Genomic DNA, 21,054 nt, shown 5'->3' with positions numbered 1-21,054 from the left:
TGAGCAGCGCTGTGGAGAGGGTGGCAGCTGTGGAGGGAGGAGGCAGCAGCGCTGTGGAGAGGTGTGGAGGATGGCAGCAGCGCTGTGGAGAGATGTGAGAGGAGGCAGCAGCGCTGTGGAGAGGTGTGGTAGGAGGCAGCAGCGCTGTGGAGAGGTGTGAGGAGAGGCAGCAGCGCTGTGGAGAGGAGTGTGGAGAGGAGGCAGCAGCGCTGTGGAGAGGTGTAGGGAGGAGGCTAGCAGCGCTGTGGAGAGGTGTGGGAGGAGGCAGCAGCGCTGTGGAGAGGGTGTGGGAGGAGGCAGCAGCGCTGTGGAGAGGTGTGAGAGGAGGCAGCAGGCTGTGGGAGGGTGGGAGGCAGCAGCGCTGTGGAGAGGTGTGGGGATGGAGCAGCGCTGTGGGGGAGGCAGCAGCGCTGTGGAGAGGTGTGGGAGGAGGCAGCAGCGCTGTGGAGAGGTGTGGGAGGAGGCAGCAGCGCTGTGGAGAGGTGTGGGAGGAGGCAGCAGCGCTGTGGAGAGGTGTGGGAGGAGGCAGCAGCGCTGTGGAGAGTGTGGGAGGAGGCAGCAGCGCTGTGGAGCGAGTGTGGAGGAGCAGCAGCGCTGTGGAGAGGTGTGGGAGGAGGCAGCAGCGCTGTGAGGAGGAGGCAGTGTAGATGATGTGCTCAGGGCCAGTGCTGTGCAGTGAGGGCTCCTGTGGACTGGGTATAGAGGTGATGTCATCACGGCCTGTGCAGTGCTAGATGCAGAGTATGGTGGGGTGGAGACAGTGAGTCACAGCCGGAGCGGCCGTCACTACTAGTTGTCAATCACTCAGATGTCTCCTGTGATTGGCGAGATTATCTGTCATTGATACAGTAGGCCACGCCTTATGCAGTCAATCTACCTAGTTTCACCCAATCGCTGAACGTCCGCCCACACAGACGCCTCTGATAATATAATTCTGTGAAGAGCTGTCCCTCAAAAGAAGCAGCCAATCACAGATTAGGTACTGGAAATCTGTGTGTCTTTGCTGATTGGACGGTTGTTACATCCATCAAAGCTGTTCTGACTTAATAGAAATCGCTTATTGGGTATTTCACTAGTCCCACCTACATCCGCCGGTTCCCCGCCAGTAGTAACCAATCATGAGCCGCAGCGGCGCCGGTGGGCGCTTCTCAGAGTCTTGGCTGTCGCCCAATCAGAGTCATTGTTTGTGTGTGGCCGGTGTCTGCCGCAGTGAGACCCCTAGAGCCGGACACATCACCCAGGTAAGCCCGGGGATCCGAGGCCGTGCCACAGAGGCCGGAAGTGGAATGAAAGGCTGGCGGGAGGAAGCGGGGAATGCGTGCGAGGGAGGCTGACGTACCGGATACTATAGGGAGGAATATACAGGACCGTATAGGTACAAGGCGGATGGATATACAGGACAGTATAGAGGAAGAAGGGGCATATACAGGGCAATATAAAGGAAGAAGGGGATATATAGGACACAGTATAGAGGAAGAAGGGGCATATACAGTGCAATATAGGGAGAAGGGGGATATACAGGACAGTATATCGAGAAGGGGGATATACAGGTCAGTATAGAGGAAGAAGGGGGATATACAGGTCAGTATAGAGGAAGAAGGGGGATATACAGGTCAGTATAGAGGAAGAAGGGGGATATACAGGTCAGTATAGAGGAAGAAGGGGCATATACAGGACAGTATAGAGGAAGAAGGGGGATATACAGGGCAATATAAAGGAAGAAGGGGGATATACAGGTCAGTATAGAGGAAGAAGGGGGATATACAGGACTGTATAGAGGAAGAAGGGGCATATACAGGTCAGTATATCGAGAAGGGGGATATACAGGACAGTATATCGAGAAGGGGGATATACAGGACAGTATAGAGGAAGAAGGGGCATATACAGGCCAGTATTATAGGAAGAAGGGGCATATACAGGGCAATATAGGTAGAAGGGGGATATACAGGACAGTATAGAGGAAGAAGCCGCATATACAGGCAATATCGAGAGAAGGGGGGACTGTACAGGATACAGTATAGTATAGGAAGAAGGGTATACCAGACAGTATAAGGAGAAAGGGGGCATAGAGGAAGAGGGGGCTATTCAGGGCAGTATAGGGAGTAAGAGAATTTACAGAACCATATAGCGGAAGAAGGGGCATATATGGGAGAGTATAGGGGGAAGAGGGATATATAGGACATGAAGAAGGGGCATATACAAGGCACTATAGGAAGAAGGGGTATATACAGGAAAGTATAGAGGAAGAAGGGGCATATACAGGACAGTATCGAGAAAAAGGGAGACTATACAGGACAGTATAGGGAGAAGGGGGGATATACAGGACAGTATTTTGAGAAGGGAGATATTCAGGACAGTATCGAGAAAAAAGGGAGACTATACAGGACAGTATAGGGAGAAGGGGGGATATACAGGACAGTATTTTGAGAAGGGGGATATTCAGGGCAGTATAGGGAGTAGGGGAATTTACAAAACTATAGAAGAAGGGGCATATACAGGACAGTATAGAGGAAGAAGGGGGATATACAGGACAGTATAGAGGAAGAAGGGGCATATACAGGGCAATATAGGAATGGGGATATACAGGACAGTATAGAGGAAGAATGGGGATATACAGGACAGTATAGAGGAAGAAGGCGCATATACAGGCAATATCGTGAGAAGGGGGAATATATAGGATAGTATAGGAAGAAGAGGGATATAGCATACAGTATAGGAAGAAAGGGGCATAGAGGAAGAGGGGGCTATTGAGGGCAGTATAGGGAGTAGGAGAATTTACAGAACCGTATAGAGGAAGAGGCATATACGGGACAGTATAGGTGAATTCACAGGATTGTATAGGGGACAAAGGGGCATATACAGGACAGTATAGGGGGAATTCACAGGACCGTATAGAAGGGGCATATACAAGGCACTATAGGGAGAAGGGGTATACACAGGACAGTATAGAGGAAGAAGGGGCATATACAGGACAGTATCGAGAAAAAGGGAAATTATACAGGACAGTATAGGGAGAAGGGGGGATATACAGGACAGTGTATTGAGAAGGGGGATATTTAGGACAGTATAGGGAGTAGGGGAATTTACAAAACTGTATAGAAGAAGAAGGGGCATATACAGGACAGTATAGGGGGAATTTACAGGACTGTATAGAGGAAGAAGGAGCATATACAGGGCAATATAGGGAGAAAGGGGGATATATAGGGAGAAGGGGCATATACAGGACAGTATAGAGGAAGAAGGGGCATATACAGGGCAATATAGGGAGAAGGGGGATATACAGGACAGTATAGAGGAAGAAGGGGCATATACAGGGCAATATAGGGAGAAGGGGGGATATACAGGGCAATATATGGAGAAGGGAGTATACAGGACAGTATAAAGGAAGAAGGGGCATATACAGGGCAATGTAGGGAGAAGGGGGTATACAGGACAGTATAGAGGAAGAAGGGGCATATACAGGGCAATATAGGGAGAAGGGGGATATACAGGACAGTATAGAGGACGAAGGGGCATATACAGGGCAATATTTGGAGGAGGGGGTATACAGGGCAGTATAGAGGAAGAAGGGGCATATACAGGGCAATATAGGGAGAAGGGGGTTATACAGGACAGTATAGAGGAAGAAGGGGCATATACAGGGCAATATATGGAGGAGGGGGTATACAGGACAGTATAGAGGAAGAAGGGGCATATACAGGGCAATATAGGGAGAAGGGGGTATACAGGACAGTATAGAGGAAGAAGGGGCATATACAGGGCAATATATGGAGGCGGGGGTATACAGGGCAGTATAAAGGAAGAAGGAGAATTTACAAAACTATATAGCGGAAGAAGGGGCATATACAGGATAGTATAGGGGGAATTTACAGGACGTATAGAGGAATAAGGGGCATATATAGGTTAATATTAGTGATGGGCAGTCCAGCTCTTTTTGGCTCCGCTCACCAAAAAGAGCCGGCTCATTCGGATCGTTCCTGGCGCCCTATTAAATATGTGTTCACCCCTGGTGAACACACATTTAAAATTATAGTAATGCCGCTGAAACCCCGCCTACCCGCGGCTACACCGCGCCCACTTACAAGGCACCGATTAGATTGTTGAGTGGGTGGGGTTTAGCCGTGGGTGGGTGGGGTTTCAGCGGCGAAAAGAGCCATTTAGAGAATTTAGTGCATCTCCCTGAGGATCCAGCCCCTGTCAGTCACAGCAGGGAGCCGGATCTTTGTGTCGGATCGTTCGTGACCGACACATCACTAGTTAATATAGGGAGAAGGGGAATATACAATGCCATATAGAAGAAAAAAGGGTCATATACAGAATAGTATAGTGAGAAGGGGAATATACAGGACAGTATAGAGGAAGAAGGGGCATATATCTGGCTGTATAGTGAGAAGGGCATATACAAGACCGTATAAAGGAAGAGGGGGCTATAGAGTACAGTATAGATTGAATATACAGGACAATAGAGGGAGGAGGGGAGATATACAGGACGGTATAGGGTAAGAAGGGGCATATACATGATAGTATAGAGGCAGAAGAAGCATATACAGGACAGTATAGGGAGAAAGCAAAATATGTATGACAGTATAGAGGAAAATGGGGCAGGTACAGGACAATAGAAGGGGGGAATATACAGGACGGTATAGGGAGAAGGGGGAATATACAGGACCATGTAGAGAGAAGGGAAATATACAGGACAGTATAGGGAGAAGGGGGAATATACAGGACACTATAGGGAGAGGAGGGGAATATGCAAAACACTATAGGGAGAGGAGGGGAATATGCAAAACACTATAGGGAGAGGTGTGGATATACAGGACAGTATAGGGGAGGAGAGGTATTATATTGTCTCCTCTCCTATAGAATGTAAGCTCGCAAGGGCAGGGTCCTCTTTCCTCTGTACTAGTCTGTCTACTGTAACTTGAACATGTATTCTGTATGTAACCCCCTATGTACTGCACCATGGAATCAATGGTGCTCTATAAATAAATAGTAGTAATAATACAGGCACCAGTAGGGGATATACAGGATAGTATAGGGCAGGGGTCTCAAACTCAGCTGGGTGTATGGGCCGCACACAGAAAAAAAATAATTTGAGGGGCCGCATTCTTTTCAGGACAAAGTGACATTGGTAGTGGTACCATATATATATATATATAATGCACACATTTTTTTTGTAAGTAATACAGTTTTATTTACAATAAGCACTGCATTGTAATTTTGGCCAACATCTTGTAGTAATGTGCCCCATCCTATTCCCCATTCTGTAAAAATGTGCGCATCCTTGCCCCCTTGTAGCAATGTGCCCCATGCAGGTCCCCTTCTTATAATAATGTGCCCCATATGCAGGCCCCCTTCCTATAGTAATGTGCTTCATGCAGGTCCCTTTCTTGTATTAATGTGCCCCATGCATGTCTTCTTGTAGTAATCACACACACACACACATACCCTGTGCAGCCTCAGCTAACAGACACACACACACAAACCCTGTGCAGCCTCAGCTAACAGACACACACACACAAACCCTGTGCAGCCTCAGCTAACAGACACACACACACACACAAACCCTGTGCAGCCTCAGCTAACACACACACACACACACACCCCCTGTGCAGCCTCAGCTAACAGACACACACAAACACACAAACCCTGTGCAGCCTCAGCTAACACACACACACCCCCTGTGCAGCCTCAGCTAACAGACACACACACACATACCCTGTGCAGCCTCAGCTAACAGACACACACACACCCTGTGCAGCCTCAGCTAACAGACATACACACACCCTGTGCAGCCTCAGCTAACACACACACACACACCCTGTGCAGCCTCAGCTAACACACACAAACCCTGTGCAGCCTCAGCTAACAGACACAGACACACACACACCCTGTGCAGCCTCAGCTAACACACACCCTGTGCAGCCTCAGCTAACACACGCACACACAAACCCTGTGCAGCCTCAGCTAACACACACACAAACCCTGTGCAGCCTCAGCTATCACACACACACACCCCCTGTGCAGCCTCAGTTAACACACACACACACCCCCTGTGCAGCCTCAGTTAACACACACACACAAACCCTGTGCAGCCTCAGCTAACACACACACAAACCCTGTGCAGCCTCAGCTAACACACACACACAAACCCTGTGTAGCCTCAGCTAACAGACACACACACAAACCCTGTGCAGCCTCAGCTAACAGACATACACACACACACACACACACACCCTGTGCAGCCTCAGCTAACAGACACACACACACACACCCTGTGCAGCCTCAGCTAACAGACACACTCCCTGTGCAGCCTCAGCTGACACACACACACACACACACACACACACACCCTGTGCAGCCTCAGCTAACAGACACACACCCTGTGCAGCCTCAGCTGACACACACACACACACACACCCTGTGCAGCCTCAGCTAACAGACACACACACACACACACACACACAAACCCTGTGCAGCCTCAGCTAACAGACACACACACACCCTGTGCAGCCTCAGCTAACAGACACACACACACACACAAACCCTGTGCAGCCTCAGCTAACACACACACACACACACACACAAACCCTGTGCAGCCTCAGCTAACACACACACACACAAACCCTGTGCAGCCTCAGCCAGCAGCAGAAACACACACACACACACACACACCCTGTGCAGCCTCAGCCAGCAGCAGAAACACACACACACACACACCCTGTGCAGCCTCAGCCAGCAGCAGAAACACACACACACACCCTGTGCAGCCTCAGCCAGCAGCAGAAACACACACACACACCCTGTGCACCCTCAGCTGACACACACACACACACACACACCCTGTGCAGGCTCAGCCTGCGGCAGAAACACACAAAAACATTCTGCTCACCTATCCTCCGTCGGCTCAGCAGCACGCAGGCATGTGGACCCGATAATGATCACAGCTCCTGCCTGTCACTGCTGAACTTTCTGCCGGCGCGTGCAGAGCACTCAGAGCAGTTCTCACTGCACAACAGCCACTGGCCAATCACAGGTAAGCATCTGAGGTCATATGGAGCAGGTGCTTGCCTCTGATTGGCAGGCGGCTGTTATTGTGTTCTGCAGCGAGAACTTTACTGTGCCCGGCAAAGGCAAAACTGTAAACTGAAATAGATAGCTGGAGGCTGCGGCCTCTTGCACCGGTCGCCATCTTTACCGGGCCAGCGGGCCGCAAGAAGCCACCTGAAGGGCCGCATGCGGCCCGCGTGTTTGAGACCCCTGGTATATGGGAAGCGGGATATACAGGACAGTATAGAGAACAGGGGATATACAGGACAGTATAGAGGAAGATGGGGGACATACAGTACACCGAAGGGGGGGATATACAGCACAGTATAGGGAGTAGAGGAATGTACAGGATAGTATAGAGGGGGTATACAGGACAGTATAGGGAGAAGGGTGAATATACAGGACACTATAGGGGGAGGAAGGGGATTTACAAGACACTATAGGGAGAGGAGGGGGATTATATAGGTCAGTATAGGGGGATATATAGCACAGAATAGAGGAGAACAGGAGGTGTATAGGGGAGAGGAAAGATATAGGACATTATAGTGAGAAGGGGGCTGTACAGTACCATATCGAGGAAGAAGGGGCATATACAGGACAGTATAGGGAGAATGTGAGTATACGGGACAGTATAGAGGGAGAATTGGCTTATTCAGGACAGTATAGGGGGAATATACAAGACAGTATAGGGAGAAGGAAAAATATACAGGAGAGTATAGGGAGAGGGGGCATATGCAGGCAGGTATAGAGGAAGCGGGGGTTATACATTACAGTATAGGGAGAAGGGGGAATATACAGAATAGTATAGAGAGACGTAGGAATATACAGGACAGTATAGGGAAAGGGGGACTATACAGGACCGTATAGAGGAAGAAGGGGCATATACAGGACAGTATAGAGGGAATTTACAGGAGAGTATAGGAGAAGGGGGAATAAACAGGACAGTATAGAGGGAGAAGTGGCATATACAGGACAAGAGGAGAAATATACAGGATGATATAGGGAGAAGGTGGGATATACATGACAGTAGAGGGAGACTGTACAGGACAGTATAGGAAGAAGGGGGAGATACAGGACAGTATAGAGCAGGGGTGGGCAATTAATTTTCCCATGGGGCCGCATGGGAAATTGGGATTGGTTTAGAGGGCCGGACTAATATAATTACCTCAGTTCTACCCAATATACTACATCACTACACCCCCTCCATATACTACACCTGTAATAAACTACACTCCTATATACTATACCTGTATTATTACTACACTCCCTCTATATACCTGTAATATACTACACCCCCATATACACCTGTATTATACTACACCACTATATAATACACCTCCGATATACTACATCATTACACCCCTATATACTACACCTGTAATATACTACATCACTACACCCCATATACTACACCTGTAATATACTACACCTCCATATAGCACACCTGTAATATACTACAACTCCATATAGTACACCTGTAATATACTACAACTCCATATAGTACACCTGTAATATACTACATCACTACACCCCTATATACACCTGTAATATGCTACATCACTACACCCCTATATACACCTGTAATATACTACATCACTACACCCCATATACTACACCTGTAATATACTACACCTCAATATAGCACACCTGTAATATACTACACCTCCATATAGCACACCTGTAATATACTACATCACTACACCCCTATATAGCACACCTGTAATATACTACGCCTCCATATAGCACACCTGTAATATACTACGCCTCCATATAGCACACCTGTAATATAGTACACCTCCATATAGCACACCTGTAATATACTACACCTCCATATAGCACACCTGTAATATACTACACCTCCATATAGCACACCTGTAATATACTACACCTCCATATAGCACACCTGTAATATACTACACCTCCATATAGTACACCTGTAATATACTACACCTCCATATAGTACACCTGTAATATACTACATCACTATACCCCCCATATACTACACCACTATATACACCTCCATATAGCACACCTGTAATATACTACACCCCCATATGTCACACACCCTGCTAACCCATACAGCCTGCACCCCCATATCACACACACTACACCCCCATATGTCACACACCCTGCCCACACATCTCACCCTGCCTGTACCCCAACTTACCCCTCTCAAACACTCTGCAGCCCTTCACATCCTTCTGTCAGTCTGCAGCCCTCATATCCCACTCACCCTGCAGCTCCATCTTCCCTCATATCACACTCACCCTGCAGCTCCATCTTCCCTCATATGCACTCACCCTGCAACTCCATCTTCCCTCATATGCCCCTCACCCTGCAGCCCCCCTCCCCCTCATGTCCCCTCTTTTCTTATTACCAGTCATGTGTCCACATCTCCTTCAGGATTCAGTATCTTGCTTTCTGCCCGGCATCCTGTGTCTCCTCCCACACAGTCACATGGGCGTGACATCATCGCAGGTCCTGGAAGATGAATTATTCCGTCTGCTGTGCTGCTCCTTCTCCTGCACTGACTGTGCGGACCTGCACAGGATCTCTTCCTGCTCGGCACGCTGCAGCCCGGCTCCACTGCACCGGCTGAAGACGGGCGGGCCGGTCACAGAGAGCAGGCGGGCCGGATGTGGCCCGCGGGCCGCCCCTTGCCCAGGTCTGGTATAGAGGAAGAGGGGGCATATACAGGACAGCATAAGAAGAGGAATACACAGGATGGTCTAGAAGGAGCAAATACAGGACAGTAGAAGAAGAGGGTATATGGGACAGTATAGGGAGAAGGTGAAATATATAGGGATATACATGACAGTATAGGGGAAATATACGGATATACAGGGTAGTATAGGCGAGGGGAGGTATTCTACAGGACAGCATAGGGGATATACTGGACAGTATAGGGAGAATAGGGGGAGCGGGATATACAGGACAGTATAGAGGAAAACTGGTTATACAGGACAATTTAGAGGAAGATGGGGGATACATAGAACAGTATAGGGAGTAGGAGAATTTGCAGGACAGTAGACAGGAAGAGAGGGGTATACAGGATAGTATCGAGGGGGGATAAGCAGGACACTAGGGAGAGGAAGGGGATATGCAAGACCCTAGAGCGATAAGTTGGATTATACAGGACAGTATAGGGAGAAGCGGAATATACAGGACAGTATAGGGGGAATATATAGGACAGTAGACAGGAATAGGGGGATATACAGGATAGTAAAGAGGCAGAAGAAGCATATACAGAATAGTATAGGTAGAAGGGGAATATACAGGACAGTATAGGGAGAAGGGGGATATACAGGGCAGTATAGGCAGGAGGTGGAATATAAAGTACAGTATAGGGAAGGAGGGGGGAATATACTGGACAATATAGGGGATGTACAGGACAGTATAGAGGACGTGGGGATATACAGGATGCATAGAAGAGGAGAGGGAACATACAGGACCGTATAGGGGAGGAGGGGAATATATAGGAAATTATAGAGGAGGGAAAAAATATGCAGGACAGTATAGGGGAAGAATGTTGAGGGCAGTATAGGAGAGGAGGGGAATTTTGGACAGTATAGGTGAAGAGGGGGAATATGCAGTATAGGAGGGAGAATATATAGGACAGCACGGAGGAGGAGGAATATATGGGGAAGAATAGGGGTGAAAGGGGAATATACGGCACAGTATAGGGATGAGGGGGACATACAGGACAGTATGCATAGGAGGTGGAATATAAAGGAAAGTATATGGAAGAAGGGGGAATATACAGGAGAGGGGGATATACAGGACAGTATAGGGAAGGAAGGGTGATTTACAGATGGGTATAGGACAGTATGAATATTCAGGACAGTATAGGCAAGTAGAGGGAATATACACAGGAACATTTAGGAGATGAGGGAGAATATGCAGCACCGGTAAGGGTAGGAGGGAGCGTGTGTATGTGTGTGTGTGTATATATATATGTATATGACAGTATGTAGGAGTAGGTTGGCCAATATATAGGACATTATAGAGGAGAAGGGTGCTGGTATACAGGACAGAATAGATCAGGGAGAGGTATTTACAGGACCGTGTAGAAGAGGAAGGAGAATATACAGGACCGCAAAGGAGAGGAGTACACGGAAAAGTATAGAGGAGGACTAAAAGGGACAGTATTGGGGAGGGGGATATACAGGACAGTTTAGATGATGAAGGAATACACAGAACAGTATAGGGGAGGGAGGAATTATTTGAATATACAGGATAGCATAGAGGAGAGGAGGTGTATATATGACAGGAGGGGGATATGCAGGATATTATAGGGGGGAGGGGAATATACAGGACAGTATAGGGGAAGGGACTATACAGGACAGTATAGGGGAAGGGACTAACATACAAGACAGTCTAGAGGAGGGCGGAATATACAAGACACTGTGGAGGAGAAAGGGGACTGTACAGGGGAGGAATATACAGAACAGTGTATGGGAAATATACCGGACAGTATAGGGGAAGGGTGGAAGTTTACAGGACAGTATAGAAGTGGAGGGGGGAGTATAAAGGACAGTATAGGGGAGGAGTGAGAATTTCCAGGACAGTATGAGAGGAGGGGGGAGTATACAGGACCGTATAGGGGAGGGCAGAAATATACATGACAGTATGGGGGAGGCGATATACTATATTTGACAGGATAAACAGGAGAGGATGGGGGGATATGCAGGAAGGTATTGAGAAGGAGATACTGTATACGGGAGGGTATAGAGGGGAGAGGATGTACAGGACAGTGAAAGGGTATAATGGGAAATTTATAGGACAGTATAGTGGGGGTATACAGGACCACATAGTGGAAGGGACTAACATACAGGACAATCTAGAGGAGGGAGGAATATACAGGACAGTGTAGGGGAGGAGGTGGAATACCAGACAGTATAGGGGAGATGGGGAATTTACAGGACAGTATAGAAGAGGAGGGGGATTATACAGGACAGTATAGGGGAGGAGGGGTAATTTACAGGACAGTATAGGGGTAGAGGAAGAGGAATGTACAGGATCATATAGGGGAGGGAAGGATATACAAAACTGTATACAGGAGGGGAGGATATACAAAACAGTGGGGAGATATACAGGACGGTATTAAGGAAGGAAAGCATAAACAGGAAGGTACACGCAGTATAGAGGAGGATATACATTATAGTATATGGGGGAAGGGTAAAGAGATACAAAACAGTATTAAGGAGGGTGAGGATATACAGGACGGTATGAAGGAGGGTGATGATCTACAGGAAGATATGGAGGATGGGGAGGATTTACAGGATGGTATTGATGAGGGGAAGGATGATATACAGGACAGTATAGGAGAAGAGGAGGATAATGTACAGGAGGGTGGAGGGAAAGCATATATAGGACGGTACAGGCAGTAGCGAGGAGGATATACATGTCAATATAGGGGAGAAGGGTAAAGAAATATACAGGAGGACAGTATGAAGGAGGGTGAGGATCTACAGACAGTGTAGGGGTGAAGGGAGAAATATATACAGGAAAGTATAGAGGAAGGGCAGGATATAAAGGACAGTATAGGGAGGGAGAATATACATGACAGTAAGGGGAAGGAGATATATTGGACAGTATAAAGGAGGGGAGGATAAACAGGAGAGTATAGCGCATGGGAGGATATGCAGGATGATATAGAGGGGGGAGGCTATTCAGAACAGTAAAAGGGAGAAGCGGGGAATTTACAGGACCGTATAGCAGAGAATATACAAGACAGTATGGCGGAGGAGCCTGGGATATATGGAACAGAAGGAGCAGGGTTATACAGGACAGTATAGTAGAGGAGTGAGGGGCACACACAGAACAGTATAGAGGAGGAAGTGATAATATACATGACCGTATGATAGAGAATATACAGGGCAGTATATAGAAGAGGAGGATATACAGGACGTATAGAGGAGGGAAGGATGTGCAAGGTGGTATAGAGGAAGGGCAAGATATAAGGGACAGTATTGGGAAGGAGGGAGAATATACACTACAAAAGTTTGGGATCACGCAGACAATTTTGTCTTTTCCATGAAAAATCCTACTTTTATCAGATGAGTTGTATAATGAATAGAGAATATCGTCCAGACAGTGACGAGGTCAGAAATAATGATTTTTACGTGAAATAATAATTTTCTCTTCACACTTGGCTTTCGGCGCAGATCGCTCCTTTGCACAATTCCAGCTTTGCAGACTTTGGCATTCTAGCTGTTATTTGCGGAGGTAATCTGGAGATATCCCCCCCATGCTTCCCCCCCTCCCACAGGTTGGATTGTCTTGATGGGCACTTTTTGGTACCATACGGTCAAGCTGCTCCCACAACAGCTCTATAGGGTTGAGATCTGGTGACTGGCCCCCTCCATTACAGATAGATACCGGCTGCTGGCTTCTTCCCTAAATAGTTCATGCATAATTTGGAGGTGGCTTTGTGTCATTGTCCTGTTGTAGGATGAAATTGGCTCCAATCAGGCGCTGTCCACAGGGTATGGCATGACCTTGCAAAATGGAGTGATAGCCTTCCTTATTCAAAATCCATTTTACCTTGTACAAATCTCCCACTTTACCAATAGCAAAGCAACCCCAGACCATCACATTACCTCCACCATGCTTGACAGATGGCGTCAGGCACTCTTCTAGCATCTTTTCAGTTGTTCTGCGTCTCACAAATGTTCTTCTGTGTGATCCAAACACCTCACACTTCGATTCGTCTGTCCATAACACTTTTTCCAATCTTCCTCTGTCCAATGTCTGTTCTTTTGCCCATATTAATCTTTTCCTTTTATTAGACAGTCTCAGATATGGCTTTTTCTTTGCCACTCTGTCCTGAAGGCCGGCATCCCGGAGTCGCCTCTTCACTGTAGACGGTGACACTGGTGTTTTGCGGGTACTATGTAATGAAGCTGCCAGTTGAGGACCTGTGAGGCGTGGATTTCTCACACTAGAGACTGTAATGCACTTGTCTTGTAGCTCAGTTGTGCAGCGCGGCCTCCACTTCTCCGTATACTCTGGTTAGAGCCTGTTTGTGCTCTCCTCTGAAGGGAGTAGTACACACCGTTATAGGAAATCTTCAGTTTCTTGGCAATTTCTCGCATGGAGTATCCTTCATTTCTAAGAACAAGAATAGACTGTCGAGTTTCACATAAAAGTTCTCTTTTTCTGGCCATTTTGAGAGTTTAATAGGACCAACAAATGTAATGCTCCAGATTCTCAACTAGCTCAAAGGAAGGTCAGTTTTATAGCTTCTCTAATCAGCAAAACTGTTTCCAGCTGTGCTAACATACTTGCACAAGGGTTTTCAAGAGATTTCTAAACATCCATTAGCCTTCTAACACAGTTAGCAAACACAATGTACCATTAGAACACTGGAGTGGTGGTTGTTGGAAATGGGCCTCTATACACCTATGTAGATATTACATTAAAACCAGACGTTTGCAGCTAGAATAGTAATTTACCGCATTAACAATGTATAGAGGGGATTTCTGTGTAAATAATGTTAGCGTCATTGAAAAAAAATGTGCTTTTCTTTCAACAATAAGGAAATATCTAAGTGACCCTAAGGGAGAATATACATGACAGTATGGAGGAGGAAATATATATATTGGACAGTATAAAGAAGTGGAGGATAAACAATAGAGTATAGGGCATGGGAGGATATGCAAGACAATATAGAGGATGGAGATGTACAGGAGGGTATAGAGGTAGGAGGTGAGGACAGTAAAAGTGAGAAGCAGGGAATTTACAGGACAGTATAGTGGAGAAGCTGGGGATATAGGGAACAGAAGGAGCGGGGGTATACAGGACAGTATAGTGGAGAAGCTGGGGATATAGGGAACAGAAGGAGCGGGGGTATACAGGACAGTATAGTGGAGAAGCTGGGGATATAGGGAACAGAAGGAGCGGGGGTATACAGGACAGTATAGTGGAGAAGCTGGGGATATAGGGAACAGAAGGAGCGGGGGTATACAGGACAGTATAGTGGAGAAGCTGGGGATATAGGGAACAGAAGGAGCGGGGGTATACAGGACAGTATAGGGGGAAGAGTGAGGGGAATATACATGACAGTATGGAAGAGGATATACAGGACAGTATGGAGGAGGGGAGGGTATACAGGGCAGCATAGAAAAGGGCGATGATATGCAGGGCAGTATAGCGAAGGGGAAGATATACAGGATGGTATGGATGAGGGGGATGATGTACAGCACTGTATGGAGGAGGGTGAGGATATACAGGACAGTATGGGGGAAGAGAAGGATGATAAACAAGACAGTATAGGATAAGAGGATGATATAAAGGACGGGGAATAAATGAGAGGGGCAATTATACATCAAACAGTATAGAGGAGGATATACATGAGGAGTATAGGGCAGCAGGAGAAACATACAGGACGGTATAGAGTAAGGGGAGGATATAAAGGGCACTATAAGGCTGCTTTCACACATCCGGTTTCTGCAATGCGGCACACTCCGGCACTTTGCAGGAAAATCGCAACCGTTTTTTTTTGCTGCCGGTTGCGATTTTCCTGCATAGACTTTAATTAGTGCCGCATTGTACCGCATGGCCTTGCGTTCCGTCCGGTTTTTGCCGCATGCGGCAGATTTAGCCGATGCGGCGGCCAGATGGAACGTTGCCTGGCACGTTTTTTCGTGCGGCAAAAAAAACCGCATCGCGCCGCATTCGGCCGATGTGGCGCATTTTTCAATGCATGCCTATGGCGGCCGGATGCGGCGCGATGCGGCAATAACCGCATCCGGCCGCCGCATGCGGTTTTTGCCACTGCGCATGCTCTGTAGCATGCCGCAAGCGGCAAAAACCGGACTGGCCGCAAAGGAAAAACTTATGCAAAGGATGCGGTGTTTTCACCGCATCCGTTGCATAGCTTGCACAGCCGGATTGAGCCGCAGAGCTCAAGCCGGATGTGTGAAAGTAGCCTAAGGAAGGAGGGATAGTTTACATGACAGTATGGGGAAGGAGATATATATCGGACAGTATCAAGAAGGGGAGGATAAACAGGAGAGTATAGAGGAGGGAGATATACAGGAGGGTATAGAGGTCGGAGGCTATACAGGACTGTGAGGCAAACCCTGGGATATGAAGATGAATTATGATTTCCAGTCATAATCGCTCTCATCACTCCCTGGCAGTGCCCCCTCCCTTCTTGTTCTCAGATGTCCAGCATCTGTGAAGGTGTCACATCCTAGCAACACATCCCATGGCCATCTCCTGTGATATGGAGATTAGGTGATGTGGGAACAATGGACACAGGATGACTCCCTGCCGTGACCCTGTAGTAGGGGCTGCTATCTAGTTAGCCAGCTTGGAAGTATCCAGACAGGACGACTCCAGTAAAAAATGGTTCATATCTCGCAAGCCATATTTCCGATAAATATGGCAACCATAAAAATGGTGTCTCCGCATGCGGACGATGCTGGCACACCCTTTTTATGGGAGCAGGACCTGGGGAAATACCCCAGGCGTGATATCAGCCAATGGGGAACTAGTAGACAAGTCATGAGTCCTCTCGTTCTGTAGCTAAATTCATAGCTGTCACAATGAGAGCGTTGGCGTCCGCCTACGACGCTCCCAGGCAAAGTTATGGCCCATATTCCATGTGTGGGTATTATCCATAACTCCAGCCAGGGGTGGAGCAGTGCTCCCTCTGAGGTCACTAAGGTAGGAGGGGACCTGGATTTGCCCAGGTTGATAACCCTACTTCGGCCATTTTCCAGTGTTCTTCTGCTCGGGGGCCTGGTTGGGAAAGACCTGTGAGGGAGTTCCTGGAAACCTGGTCTATGGCGCCCCCCTGTGGCCAGATGCACAAGGTAACTGCTGGAACTGTGTATGCCTGTTTGTAACCCATGCTTTGCTTGTAACTGTACTCTGACATATGTATATTCTGTAGATTCCCTATTGTATATATTGTAGTTCTAGTGTGCTTTAGGCTGATTAAATTATATAATTAATCTTGGGCTGTTCTGTTATCTCGATCTTGAATCCCACGTCTGTGTGTTCGGCTAATAGTTACCGTGAAGCGGTTGGTGGCAGCGAGTTGTGCCAAGGATTATTGTGGGGAGGCCAGTGAGATTCGGGGAGATTTTATATATTCCGCCCGCGGAGGTCGGGGGAATATATACCCTACTCTCACCGGGGACCCTTCAATAATCGGCATAAGTAGTATAGCGGCCTCCTTGCTTATTGTCGGGCAATTCCATAATTGGCCTGACTATAAGAGGGGCACTAGAGAGCGCGTCACGTGCTCTGTCTGTCGGTCGGGAGGTATAAAGGAGGGGTGACCCCCACTTGTTACCCCCCGATTGTGACGTACTGGTAGCCAGCGCGGGGGATTTCTGAGTGACCCCTCCCGGTGGTTCGTGACATATTGGTGGCATAGCGGTGGGATCGAGATAATAGTGTGTGTGAGTGTGAGACCCATACTCCCAGACACTAAAGACTGCCTGCAGCAGCTGTGGCTGCTGGGGTCTTCAGACTAGCTCAACACTAGAGTGTCAGAGTGCAGATACTGTAAGGTGTGTGGGTGCATCAGGTGTCAGTTCTGTGTCAGTGACCAAAAGTCTGCAAGAATGGCTGATGGCACCAGGAGCAGAGCTATGCAACTGGCCAATGCTAAAGCAGGAGCCGAAGAGAGGGAGGACGGTGCTGTGGACAGTAATGAGGAGGTTGCCCACGAGTCCTCCAGGAGCTCGACGCCAGAAAACCGTTCTGCAGAGGACAGCGCACAACCTGGCAATTATGGACAAGATGAGGAGCAGCTCACCCAAGGGTCCTCAACGAGCCAGATGCCAGCCCTCCGCTCTGCAATGGACAGTGAATCACCAGGCTCCGCAGCGGGCCGCAGATCACCACGTGCCATTCCACCGAGCCTGGGAGGCTCGGATAGCCTTCTTCAAATGGCTATGGCCCTTCTCCAGGCTGGAGACCAGGAGGGCTACAAGGAACTCCTGGCAGAGCGCAGGGCAGAGCGGCAGGCAGCGCGTGAAGAGCGCCAGGCAGAGCGTGAGGCTGCGGAGCGACGGCAACAGGCAGACCGTGACCACCAGCTGCAGCTAGCTCAGCTCCGGCCCTCATCAGCCACACGTGACCTTCAAGACACCAAACTTCCAAAGGTCCGTGTTGAGGACTTCCCAGTGCTGGAGAAGGATGGAGACTTGGACTCTTTCCTGACTGCTTTTGAACGGACTTGCTTGCAGCACCATCTGGACAAGGATCAGTGGGCCAAATACCTGACCCCCCGTCTAAGGGGTAAGGCCCTGGATATCCTTGGGGACTTGCCTGCTGAGGCAGATCAGGGCTACGACACCATCAAGCGGGCCCTGATCCAACAGTACAACCTTACTCCAGAGTCCTACCGCAAGAAGTTCCGGAGCCTACAGAAGGGACCAAAGGACTCCTGGGCTGACCACAGGCGGGCACTTGCCCGAGCTGCCGACCACTGGACCCAAGGCCTGCAGCTTTCCACCGGACCGGAGATCCTGGACTTGTTCATCACGGAGCAACTCTTGTGGAACTTCCCTGAGGATCTCCGCCAGTTCATCCGAGACCAGAAGCCAAAGGGATCCACGGCTACAGCTGCCCTGGCCGATGACTACACCAACAATCGGGCTCCTGAGGCCAGGAGAGCAGCCACCAGCAGCACCTGGAGAGGGGGTAAGATGAATTCTACGACTGCCCCACCTGCCCCTAGACTGCAGGGGGTGTCCCCCTCAACTCCCCTCTCCAGGCCCGTGGCAGAGCCAAGACGGTGCCACCAGTGCAACCTACCTGGACACTTCAAGGCCATGTGCCCTCAGCGTCCCAAGGCCCCGGCTCCGTCCCCGTCCCAAGGGCCGCCCAAGGTGTATTGTGTGGGTGGGGGTGGTGGTAGGTCCCTGGACAGCTTCCAACCTGTCACCGTCGGCCGGTCTGTGACCATAGGACTGCGAGACAGCGCCTCGGAGGTGACTCTGGTGCGGCCTGAGATGGTGTCCCCCCAAGACTTGATCCCTGGAAAAACCCTCGCTGTCTCCGGGATTGGAGGCATTGACCCGGCGCTGCCTGTTGCTGACATTTATGTGGACTGGGGCGCAGGGCGAGGGAGGTGGGGGTAACTGATCGGATCCCTGCAAACGTGCTACTTGGGACAGATTTGGGGCAGATAACCTCCCAGTTTGGGCCCCCCCCAAGGGCTGAACCTTCAGCCCGTACTGACATGACTCCTAACAATGTTAATGTGTTATCTATGAATGATGTAAGGGAGGAGGGAGTGAACTCTGATATTTCTGCTTGCATAGACACCATAGACACACACTCAGCTGCAGCTGTGACAGGGGAGGGGGTCAGAGAAAGGTGTGACAATGCCTCTACAAGTAACCAGCCAGTGAGCTGGGATCTGTTGCCCTCTGCAGGGATAAGCAGAGAGCAGGGTGCTGCAGGGGGAGGACCAGTGTGTGGGGTGGGGGCTACCACAGCAAATGTGGGGTCCCCAGAGATTTCACAGCGGGGTTCTGTTGCTGCAGGAGGGGAACAGGCAGGTGAGATTGGGGCCGGTCCAGGAGCGGAAGTGCTCCCAGGTAAGATCTCGGTGCATGGTTCCCCCACAACCGGGGTGTCAGGAAGCCAGGTAGGTCTGCCTGAACCGGCGACTTGGTCAGGAACGGAGGAGGAGCAGGCACGACCCACGGTCGCAGCGGCTGTGGCCGCTGTCACCCGCAGTGGGAGTGCTGGAAGCCCAGGGGCCTCCTGGAGGTCCGATAGCTCTTCCCCTTCTGACCAAGTGGCAGCCGAGTCAGGTTGAGGCCAGGACACAGGTCCCGGGGTACTGACTGAAGATGTGACAGTCTCGTCGATTCTGGCCACATCTAGTCAGGGGTTTCAGGCAGCGTTAGAAGCTGACGACAGCCTGAAAGCTCTAAAGGAGCAGGCGGCACAGCCTCCCTCGGACTCGGACCCGGAGCGAGTGGTCTGGGACCAAGGACGGCTGTACCGGGTCACGGTCCAGCAGGGTTCACCGGAGGCGTGGCCCAGGGACCGACAGTTGGTGGTACCCTATCCGTTCCGGACGGAGTTGTTGCGGATCGCACATGAGATTCCGATGGCCGGACACCTAGGGATCGCTAAGACCAAGGCCAGGTTAAACCAGCATTTCTACTGGCCAAAAATGGGGGCCGATGTGGCTGCCTACTGCCGTTCGTGTGAAACCTGTCAGAGAGTGGGGAAGGCGGGGCCACACCCCAAAGCCCCACTAGTATCTCTGCCAATCATCGATGAGCCTTTCAGGAGGGTGGCTGTGGATCTGGTCGGCCCGCTGGCCATCCCCAGCAGCTCCGGGAAACGCTTCATACTGACGGTAGTGGACTATGCCACCCGGTACCCAGAAGCAGTGGCCTTGTCGTCCATTCGGGCTGACAAGGTGGCCACCGCATTGCTGGAGATTTTCTCCCGAGTGGGTTTTCCCCAGGAAATGCTCACTGACCGGGAGCTGATGGAGGCCCTCTGTAAGCAAGTCCAGGTGCGACATCTGGTGGCCAGCCCGTACCATCCACAGACTAATGGCCTGTGCGAGCGGTTTAATGGCACCTTAAAGCAGATGCTTAAGATGTTGGTCGACTCCCATGGGCGTGACTGGGAGCGGTATCTCCCACACCTGTTATTTGCTTACCGGGAGGTTCCACAGGCCTCAACAGGATTCTCACCGTTTGAGCTCCTGTACGGGCGACGTGTGCGGGGCCCCCTGGCTCTGGTGAAAGAGGCTTGGGAAGGGGATTTGGCCACCCCTGGAGTGTCGGTTATCGAGTATGTCGTGCGCTTCCGGGACAAAATGCAGGCCTTGACGCAACTGGTACACGACAATATGGCTCAAGCCCAGGCCGATCAGAAGTGTTGGTACGACCAGAACGCTTGTGAGAGGACCTACCAAGTGGGTCAAAAGGTGTGGGTACTGGTCCCCGTACCACAGGACAAGCTTCAGGCAGCCTGGGAAGGCCCATACCTCGTGTACCAGCAGCT

At 49.7% G+C, this 21,054-nt stretch overlaps 1 protein-coding gene across 1 annotated transcript in view; it reads left to right on the top strand.

Annotated features, from left to right (window-relative positions):
* The first annotated feature begins 1,134 nt into the window (after nt 1-1,134).
* Nucleotides 1,135-21,054, top strand: part of GATAD2B (GATA zinc finger domain containing 2B) — a 59,016-nt gene continuing 39,096 nt past the window's right edge. The window contains exon 1 of the mRNA XM_075329570.1: nt 1,135-1,241. The gene's annotated coding sequence lies outside the window, so the exon portion shown is untranslated. The remainder of the gene's footprint in view (nt 1,242-21,054) is intronic.

The sequence above is a fragment of the Anomaloglossus baeobatrachus genome, chromosome 12 (assembly GCF_048569485.1).
Source record: "Anomaloglossus baeobatrachus isolate aAnoBae1 chromosome 12, aAnoBae1.hap1, whole genome shotgun sequence".
NCBI lineage: Eukaryota > Metazoa > Chordata > Amphibia > Anura > Aromobatidae > Anomaloglossus > Anomaloglossus baeobatrachus.
This window is presented reverse-complemented; position numbering and strand designations above follow the sequence as displayed.